Consider the following 10,074-nt stretch of genomic DNA (forward strand, 5'->3'; position numbering starts at 1 on the left):
AGGACCTAAGAAGCTCTGATACCAATTGATGGTATGATGAAAGAATAAGGATTCAATAAACTATTGAGAGGGGGGATTGAATTAGTAGATAGAAAAATGATATAAACTATCACCAATCTCAAAGTAAATTTTAAAGTGATTGGTTAAACCATTGAACTACAAATGCAATATCACTGTCAAGATAAACTGGTTGATTGTTATAACAAATTAACATTAAAAACCATGAAACTCACAAACATCCAAATACTTTACTGACATATGTAAAACCTCATTTCACATTGTTGCCAATTAACATAACATATCAAAGTGGATTAAGCAATTAAGCAATTCAACAATAGTAAACATAACCAAAAAAAATTCACCACTTGACACAATATTTTTGATGTGGAAACCCAAATGGGAAAATCCATGGTGGGAATGAATAACCACATGTATTATGAACTCTTTTGAAGTTTTCGTTGTTAGGGGCCAAGCCTATTAAAGATTTACAAAAAGTCATGTTAAGAACGAATGCTGTTAGGAACCAGCAGGTTAAGGCATTGACTATAATTCCCTATTAAAAGCAATACCCTGTAAGGAGTAACCTCAGTAGAGGATTTGAAATCAAAGCTAATGGACCACCTGGTTAGAAGATTTGAATAACACTAAGCTTGTTAGATCTTACCCGGTTAGGGGACTTTACTGCTGTAATTGTTAGAAAACAACAAGAGTTTACTGATCTGTTTGAATAGCACTACACTTGCTTGTTCAGATCCTTGTCATGCTCCTATCTACCTTTACACAAACTACAAATACATCATCCGGTTCAGAAACCACACTCAACCTCAACTAAAAATTTTCCAACTCTGAAACAAAATAACTCATTGACCTTATAAAAAAAATCAATACGTTGGTAACACAACAAAAACATAATTCTCTCATAGAGATTACAAACTAGTCAGTTCAAGTATGATCATTGGATTACATAACAATCTCTGCACATTATTCAAGATAGCCTTGACCACTCCTTGATCACCACTTCATCGAACTCAGTAACTCATCAAGCGATTCGCATTACATGCAATATACTTGGCCATTCCCAAGACAAAAACCATTATCTCAACACACCAAAAACACTTTGAAACTCTTCGCATCCAACATGCATACATGTCATAATCATTACTTCTCATCATCAAATCATAAACCAATATAATAAACTTCATCAGTTAGTTTTTATCAAATCAACAGGTAGGGTTTACTGGTTCAACTCTCCAATACTTAGCAATATCAGTTCACTCCACAAACTCACCTACCGGTTACGGTTCCCTTTACTATCTCTTCCTACCGGTTACAAAAAAATATTGTAACAACATCATTACCAATTATAATTCACATCAATGACAACATAATATTTTATTAATGCAATCTTCATGCAAGTGCCAATAGAGTCCGATGAGATATTTTTTTGCATTGTTGAATTGGCAGCATATCTATTTGGTGACTAAAACCTAAAACTAAGTAGATAACTTGATCTTGAATATAGTTAGATTTAACTTGTATTCTTTTTACCTAGATGTATTTTCCTCCTGATAAAACTGGAAGACCTCATGACACTCCCAAATATGATCGTGCATTGAATTTCTATTTTTTCAAATTTTTGAATGGTTGGGTGCTCCCTTCCTTAGAAAATTTGGTCTCCTTGAGCATGAGTATTTCTGCTTGATAAGACTCAATTTGAGAATTGATAAGGTCTTATTTATTAGGGGCATTTAGACCGTAAATATTCCATGTTATTATCTTCATATTTGTCATGGAAAATGATAAGCTCTCCAATGATTTTTTGCATTTTCTAGGGTTTTTTGAATCCCTACTTTGATTTCTTCCTTTATTTCCCTGATTTTCAATGGTCTACAACCCTTATCCTTCAACTTCTTGGGATGATGATTTATATTTACTGGTAATATAATCTAATGGATAAAATTCTTAGATGACATATCTAGCTTAATGACCTCAATCAAAACTTCAATTCAAACATCTGTCGATTCAATTAATAGAGCAAGATATATTAGAGTATGTTTTGGCTCTATTGTTTCAAAGAATTTGGCTCTTGTTATCCTATGAGTCTTCTACAAGCAATTGATCTTGTTAATATTTTTTATTTTTTTTTCTAAATACAAGCCTTCAAGAGAATCTCATTTGCAAGGTAGTCAAACTCCCTTGCTAAGAAAGGATACTTAAAATCAAACAATAGAAGTCTAGTAACTTCTCTCCAATCCTCTATAATCCCTATTATCGTGTGTCTACTATTTCATAAAGAAGAACCATTTGATTTTCCAATCTTACAATGGGAAGGATAAGCCCTAACCAGCACCTAAAAGTCCACTATTTTTTCTAGCCATTGTCCCAAAGTCAAAAGGGAGTCACATGGATATGAAATACTAAGAGATTGAGGAGAAAACAATCGATCCTCCATTATTTAAATTGTCCCCAATTTGTAATGAGTTTGTTTTGTAGAAAAAATTAATTTAATTAAGAGAGAGTGTCTCTTTCCATTAGTGGAATTAGATATTTTTTTTTTAAGATTATAAATAGACTATGAAATATGTGAAAATTTATACTAGGATTTGAGGGTGGAATATGTAGGAGTTTTTTATAAGAGTTATGTGATTGATAAGTTGTGTTAGTTATTCTATCATATACATAAGGTTAGTTAGAAGGTCTAGAGTACCTCCACTAAGATAAAGAGTGGGTAGAGGAAACATCTTCCAAATTTCCTATAGAGGATAATTGAATTGCAAATTCAGAGTATGTTGTAAGTGTTTGAAGAAATGACAAATAAGAAAGGAAAGAAGTTTCCCATAGGTATATATGCAAGTAAAAAATATGGAGAGAATATTGCAAAAATATTCTTTGAGGATAGCCTAAAGGAAAAGAGAAAAAAGTAAAGTTGTCGATGTTCAGGGCAAGAAAGAGGAAGATGCAACAGATCTCCTTCGATTTGCAACAAATAAAGAGGTCACAATAGAGGACTTGGAAGGTCTAATATTTTAGGAAGGTGAAGATAGAATTGAAAAAATAGATGAAGTTTCAATAGTATGTCTATATGAAGACATGAAGAGTGTGGTGAGTGAGGTTGCAATAGATACATTTCTTTAGGAAGGTATGAAAGAAGAAAATAAAGATATTGTAACTGTGGCAAGATTTGTTGAAGTGGGGATAGAGAAAAATAAAAATGAAGATGTGGAAAATGCTATGAAATGTCCTTTAGAAGGCTTGAGGGTGAGGGTGAGCATGAATCAATAGAGGATGGAGATATTAGTTGTAGATATTGCAACTATGGATGTTGGAATTGTGTATATAGAAGTGCAAAGTGCAACTAAGATTATAGAATTATTTTGGCAGAGGTAGTCAAACTTGTGTGGGTTAAAACCAACAAAGAATAGGAGCAAAATGATAAGTGGTGATATTAGGAGGAATGTTGTGTGAAGCAAGATTTTGAGGAGATCTGATTATGGTGGATTCAATTCCATATTGCAAAAGAGGAGTAAAGAGAAATGTTATTGGAGGAGAAGAATGCTCATTCTAGCAAAATACTAGAAGAAAAGAAAGAAGAAGCAATTGGAGCTACCAAATTTTTATTATGGAGTTCATTGAAGATTTCTTGAAATTTGAAAGGGTGGCTTTACTACTCAATAAATTTTTTTGAATTCGTATTAAAATAATTCTTTACTTGGGTGCTTGTGCAAGAACATCCATCATGTAGGTGCTATTCTCATCAATCAAAAATATGTTTTATTATTAATTTTCATAGTTTAGGTGAATAAATGATGTAGACTCAAAATTTTTGCAATAAAGACAAAATATTTTATTAAATAGTTTGGTCATCTCCATACACTAAAACTTTCAGTAAATTTGGATACATTTGTTGGTATTTACAATATAAAATATTTTGAATAGGTGAACTTGGGTGTTGGATTTGGTTGGGACACACATGTGGGCAATCGGGAGGAATTGATTATGTTTTGCATTGATGTTTGGTCATTGATGTCAACACTAGCTGCTTTGGCTATTTACTGGTATCTGGTTGGTCCTTGTAGGATGTTTTGTTTCTGGTTGGTATGGTCATGTTGATCCGATATACTCCGGTATATGGAATTGGCTTAGATCTGCTATTCATGCTACTCAGATATATGTTCAGTTAGTTGGTATTGATTTGGTGATCGGATGCTATTTTATATGTTGGTAAGCCTGGTTTACTGATTCAGTGAGGGTTTCATTGACAAAGCTTTGTTGAAGATATTTTGATATTATGGATAAGTGGTTTTGGTGCGACTTCTAGAAGAGATTCAGGATGCTAATAGTTATCATATTTGTATTCTAGTTGATCGGTGGTGTTGCATTTAGCACCAGACCTATTATGTGCTATCTAGGTTATGGACCAACTTAATGTAACATGTTGTTGGGACTTTTTGATGTGTTTCTGGGATGACTTATGGGTTGGATGATATTTTTTTGGCCTCAGGCCGACGTGTTTTATAATTATGTAATAGGTTTTATTGACTGGGTGGCTGACCTAATTGTTTGAGGTCAAGGGTTTGTATATATATGCATATGATCTCATTGTATATTATGGTATGCAAGTGAATAATGTAATAATCATTCATGCAGAGGATTTGGTCAATCATAGGTGATCGATTTGGGTTAATGCAAGAAGTTTAGGACCTCTTGTATTGAGCTTAACCAGAATTGTATTCAGGCATAGGGGATGTTCTTATTGCAGCTCATTCTTCCTTCCAAATTGTAGTCTGGATTTTTATGTAGTCAGTGAGACTCCTTTTGTAATGAGAAGTGTGCTCTAGGTTGTTGGTCTTCCTACAAGTGCAGGGCCCTCAATTTGTAATCATATACTTACTGCAAAAGTATTATCTGACTATGGGTAGGATTCCCACTGTGGTTTTCCATTTATCGGGCTTTCCATGTACAAATCTTGGTGTCATGTGGATGGTAGCTACTCTTTAATTGCTGGTTGTGCTTAATTGGTATATTTGTTATTTTGGTAATTGGTTTATGTGTTCTGGTAATAAAATTTTAAATGCTTAATATTTCGATAATTTGGTGACAACTGATTCACCCCCCTCTTAGTTGTCCTTCGGTTATTTGAATTGTCTAATAATTGGTGATGGTCGCGCCCACAAAAGGATATGAAGATCACAGTAAAAACCTTTCCTGGGAATTGGGCATTCCATCAGGTGACCATTATCTCTTTCTATAGACGTTTATTTACTTGTCAAACCAGGGGACGTATACTTTAAATGGCGCAGCAAAATATATGCGCTAGGAACTTATTTTGGTCAACTCTTAGCGGAAATACATACTGAAAAGAAATCCTACCTACGCTACAGGAAGGAAATGCAAAGCTTTTTAACTCAACTATGATTTGATTATGACAGAAACCATAATAAATACAACTGAAACACAAACTATGAACTGGCCTTATGCTGTAGGAACAGACACAGTGATGGATTCCTTGTGCTGTAGGAGCAATGTAAAGCTGAGTTTGTATAAAAACTTTAAAGATGAAAGCAAACTGAAGCTTAACGAGAAAGAACAACTAACTAACTAGCTACAGATACCTACTAAGTGGGCCCCCTTAGCAAGCATCTCCTGATTATGCAGATATGAAACTCAGAACTTCATTGAACTTTATTCATAAAAATAGAATGATATATATTGTTTTATTGATATGGAAACTAACAAAAAAATCTGCTTCTGGTTAAACAAATTTTGTATTTCATTATCATCTTGATTCTTACATGACATCTACTACTCTTGTTCTATTCTTCTCTTGCCTTTCTCTCGCGCAGGAGGAGAAGCTTTATTTAAAAACAGGGGAGCAACTAACTAACTAACTCCATTAAAGAAAGACGTGGAAGTAAAACATATCCTCGAATCAAGGAACAAACTTCATAAGTGAGTTTATACATTCAACCTGATCCAGAGAGAATCTAGCACTCCACTCTTTGTCATTAAAATTCTTTTCCATGATTTCAGTCAAAGAGTCTTTGCCAGAGCTTCCTCGAAGTCGTGCAGGAAATGGACTTTACTACAAGGCCGAGATTGGCTGCGGTTAACTCGATTATTCTTCAACAACCTGCGAAACAAAAGGTAACAGGCAACAGAAAAGGCGTATGGCACATACATGATCTCCATTCATTAATCACACATTTTAAATTTACTTCATCATTCAAAAACTGTATATGATATACCAATCATTTTAGGGAGTCAACGGAGCAATAAATGCAATCAAGTCAATCACAAAGAGCTGCAGGAATATAAAAGTCTCTTGCTACAGGATATCCCAAAAAGGTTTCACAAAGTCTGAACATCCATGAAATAACAAAAGTAAAGGCATTTAAAAGTTTTATCAAAACATCCAAATTATGAGCATATTTTAAGCTCATCACTGCCCCCTATTTAGCCCAATGCTGGTCCTCCAGCGTTAACTTTCTTGGTTGTTTCTCTGAAGTCGGTGGCTGCTACATGACTCTGAAATGGATTTTTAAACTTGTAATAAAATCCTCTAAAATCCCGACATTTTTCATACCTTTGGTCTTCTAATTCATTGTTGAGTTTTGTAGCCTGGTGAGGAAAAAGTGGCCACATTAGCACGGGGGGTCTGAATGTCAGCGGTAACCACAGTTCAAATCTTGTTTGAAGTCCCAATTGAATATATCTGCTGGTTTGTTTGAGAGCTGCTATAAAATTTAACGGACTATGCGGTTCTGACTTTCTTAACCCAACAGTTAACCTTTCCCATCTCTTCTCACTTCTGGAGAATGCCAATTTCCAAAATGAATATTGTTGTGCCTGAAATTTATCATATACCTGTTTTCTGATATCAAATATTTTCCCTCTTGCTGAAACATTATTAACACCATATGTCAGAGCAAACCAATCTTTCAACATTGCATAAGGATTTGAACTGTGAGATCGTAATGGAACAGGCTCTGTTTTCTCAACTTCCTCATATGTTTCCCATTTCCTGCCATAATTTGCCTCATTTGTTTCCCATGACATAAATGCTCTTAAATGAATATCACCAATATATAGAAGAGGATTCCATTCTGTTTCAAATGGTATTAAAAAGCCATGCAAATAGAATTCACAGAGAGAATTCCTTAACCAGTTAGGGGCCGCCTGGTATGCTTCATAGAAGTCTTTGGCATTATGAATTATAGGATCTTGGTTTTTGGAAATTCTCATTAATTGGAACCATAAAAACTGTTCTTTAAGGCACAGAGCATAAACTCTGGGTGGGGGTCTACATTCCATAATCTGGCCAGTTACTTTCAACATTTCATCTATTTTTGCTTTCAACTCAGCAATTTCTTGCTTCTGACTTTCAATTTTCTTATTTAATTTCTTCTTTTCTATTTCCCATAGACTTTGTTGCATGACAGTCTGGGCTATGTATCGGAAAGTCAGGGTTTGCAATGTAACTGTTTCCCAATTAGCTTTAACATATTCTTGAAACTCCATAAAAAATGTTTTCTTATACATAACAATGGCTTTGCAAACTTCAGGATGAGATACAACTTCACTAGGCACATTTGATTATTCAATCTGTTCTTCCTCTTGCTGTAAGATAAATTCTTCTTGTTCCTATGGTGGAGAAGCCTGTGCTTTCTCCGAAAATTGCATAGCAGCAGTAGCCAAATCATCAAGATTTGGTAACCCTTGCTCATTATGCCCTGTTTCTTTTCTCTCAACTTGTTCCACTTCAGGAACGATCGAACTCTAGGCAGCATTTTCAGACACATTCTGAGAAACATTAAATTCAGACTCAATAGATTCTTCTGAAATTACAATCACCTCTGGTTGTGGTGAAGCAAGGGAGGTCTTAGATTGTTTCCTTACGGACACCCTTCTTGACACTGATGCGGCAGCAGGAGGAGTTTCGGCAGTTTTCCTCTTCTTTGTTTGCTTAGAGGGCTTTGCCCTACCAGAGGATGACGACGTACTAGAAATAGCAACAGGCGTTGCTGTAGGAGAAACAGTTGCAGGGGAAGGTGCTGCAGGAGAAGGGCATTGCCTTTTCCGAGAACGAGGGTCAGATTCTGGGTACCCTTCTACCTTTGCTTTTCCCTTCTTACTCCTAGTGGCAGACCTAGTTTGAATCCTAGTAGAGGATTCAGGTATGAAAGCTGCAGGACCAGGTGCTATAGGAGTAGATGACCCTTGCCCTGTTTTACTTGTAGATGGACTTTCTTTCTTCTTTTTCCTGAGGCTGTGGGGTAAGTACCCTAGGAGGTTGTGGAATTTGCAAACTCTTTTGGGAAACAAATTGTTGCCAGGAGAGAGATGAGACATCCCTTAAAGAGCGCTCAATCAGTAATTTAATGAGGCCATGATGAGTGACAGAATTATCTTTTCCTTGTTGAGTTCCGTGGGCATTGTGTTCTAAAAATTTTAACAAGAAATTCAGAATATTTATAACTAACCCATGTCTCATATGGCTCAATAATTTGAAATGATGAGAATGCAGATAGGAAAAATGGTCTTCACAGGTCAAATACCTGATTATGTAAATAGCATACTCTGAATAAGGAGGAGCCAATGATACATGCTTGCATCCCTGCTTGGAAACTTCCAGAGGTCCATCAGTAGGCATTGAAAACTTGACCCTTACTGCTACAGCGTCTGAAGAAAAGTTTTCTCCAACGGCTGGAAGCCCAGTTACTTCTACAATTTTGTTTTCAGTTGCAACAACCGTTAGACCCCATACGGTGGCTTCCCCTTCAGAAAGGGTCCTCAGAAATTCTGCAGCAGCCGCCTCATTGAAATCATTTAAGCTCAAAAAATAATTTAACCATCCACAGAGGCTGAATGCATGGAATGTTTGCGGATTTTGCAATAATGTTTCATGAGCTGTAGGCTCATGTCGCACCAACTGACCACCCATGTTTTCAGTTTTCCTTCAGCTGAACTTAATTCCTTGGTGAAGATTCAAATTCACTGCTTCCCTTCTGTTCTGGTTTCTTTCTTTTTTCGTGCCGTCACATTACTTTCTTTCTTTTCCAAAAATGAACTTTTCTGAACAAGCAGTCTTAATCATGATTATGCAATAAAGAAAGACATGCGATCATAGTTGGAAAGTACCAGAAAAGTATTAAAGAAGATTATTTTGCAGTTATGGCAGCGGCGAAAAGACAGGTTTTAAAAGATAGATTACCCCGCCCCCTACTTAAAATATGACATGTGTCCTCACATGTCGCAAAGAACAGGCAGAAGTTCAGGCAATAATGACCGGTACATGCATATCAGAAAATGAATAGAATGAAATAAATCAAATATGTGATAAGAAAAGATATGGTATACCTTTGATAATTGCACGTACGTGTGAAGAAATATGACGACAGCTGCATAGATTGACAAGTGGAAAAGATATTTTAATTAAGCTTCATGCGGATGGATGACGTGGATGGGTGTAATGGGTGGATGAAATGAATAAATGAAATGAATGGATGGAAGTGAAAGAAGTGAAATGGGGGCGATAAATGAGAATGGAGAAAAGGGGTTTCCTTTTGCAAAAAAAGAAAACCTTTATTATGGGCATACTTTTAAAAAATTATGGTGACGTTGCAGGAGAAAGGCAAAAGCCTTCGGCTGCAGGAAGAGTAGTGGGAGGAACCTGAACGAACTGCTGCATGAATTCTTCCTTGGAGACTGGTTTGTGGTATAACCAAAGTCGGTGGCCATTCACCAGCAATTTGAAGTGGACTGGGTCTATTGTTACTAGCTGTACAGCTCCATTGTCGAACACATTTTCAACTTCATAGGGGCCTAGCCAACATGTTGTGAGCTTACCTTGGTTTTCTTGATATCTGGAATCATATAACAAAGCCCAATCTCCAGTAGAAAATTTTTTGGTTTTGATGTGCTGATCATGCCATTTTTTCCTTTGTTGTTGGATTGCTTCTGTATGCTGCAGGGCGGCTTTTCTCATTTCGTCCAAAGCATTTAGCTGCAGGAGACGGTCCATCTGTGCTTCAGATATATCTATATTGAGTTCAAGAGCTGTCCTCAAAGTTTTGT

The sequence above is a fragment of the Cryptomeria japonica genome, chromosome 1 (genome assembly GCF_030272615.1).
Source record: "Cryptomeria japonica chromosome 1, Sugi_1.0, whole genome shotgun sequence".
In the NCBI taxonomy this organism is placed as follows: domain Eukaryota; kingdom Viridiplantae; phylum Streptophyta; class Pinopsida; order Cupressales; family Cupressaceae; genus Cryptomeria; species Cryptomeria japonica.